Source organism: Morone saxatilis, unplaced genomic scaffold, assembly GCF_004916995.1.
Source record: "Morone saxatilis isolate NCDOM2014 unplaced genomic scaffold, NCSU_SB_2.0 Contig2, whole genome shotgun sequence".
NCBI classification, from domain to species: Eukaryota; Metazoa; Chordata; class Actinopteri; family Moronidae; genus Morone; species Morone saxatilis.
The window spans coordinates 1216510-1217565 of record NW_023339762.1 but is presented as its reverse complement, the minus strand read 5'-3'; positions in this window follow the sequence as shown (position 1 = coordinate 1217565).

Here is a 1056-nt window from a genome sequence, read left to right as displayed (position 1 = left end):
CTCTGCATTTTTCTGGAAGGACTGGTTGAGGGTCTAAGTATAGAGGGTGTCTGAAATGTGTAATTTGTGATATTGGGCTATATAAGTAAAATAAAACACATTTACATTTATAGAATCTTAAAAAGATGTAAATATAACATATAACATGACATGATGATTTCATTGTCTATGCTGAAACATGCTGATGTCAAGTGAAAATACAGTGTTGCTTAATGGTATGTACATCACGGTTCAGATGGAATTAATTCCCTGTGAAGAGGAAACCCATAGTGGCTGTGCTGCCAACCACAGGTTAACTGTAAGATCTGAAGCTCTCCTATATAAGTTTTCAGCTATGATCTGACTGTAACAGATCATTCAACAGTCAATGATCCAGTGTAAGCTAACATAGAGCAGGGAGTTGATGCTGACAGGCAGAAATAGAAGGTTATTGCATCTTTAGTTCAGTCTGCATGCTTAGAATGCCTGCTGGCTTTAATACAGCAGCACTGTAAAGAATAGACCTGGGTCCTGGTCTCAATGGATTATAGGCAGGTGCAGAGCTACTGAAGCTATTTCAAAGGGTTTCTCACTTTATCAGGTATGATTGATTGTCTTGACCTATAATAGGCTTTGCATACCTATTGCCAAATATGAATACTTGAACCTCAATGGACTCTTTAACTAAGGTGTGATTGAATCTGTGCCTTTGTGATAACATGTAAGATTCTCAAATTGTATTCATTTTTTTTGTGCACACCCAGAAATGGCTTTTGCAAGATAGACCAAAGCAGGATAGATACAGTACTCACCACTGTGGGTGCAGTATAAAGCACTTCTCCCAGACTGTGGTAAAGGTAAGGATAAGGTTACCACAGCTTGAACCATAAAATTCTCTCTGAGCAGCAAATATTCTACCTCCTGCTTCAGCTTCTAATGTAATGTTGTCATGTCTTTCGTCTGATTGCTAATATTGTTGGATTTAAACAGCCATATTTGCCAATATTAGATTCTGACTGACTGATGGACTACCTTAAAGTATGTAAAATGATAATGTTACTCTTGGCAGGCTGAAAA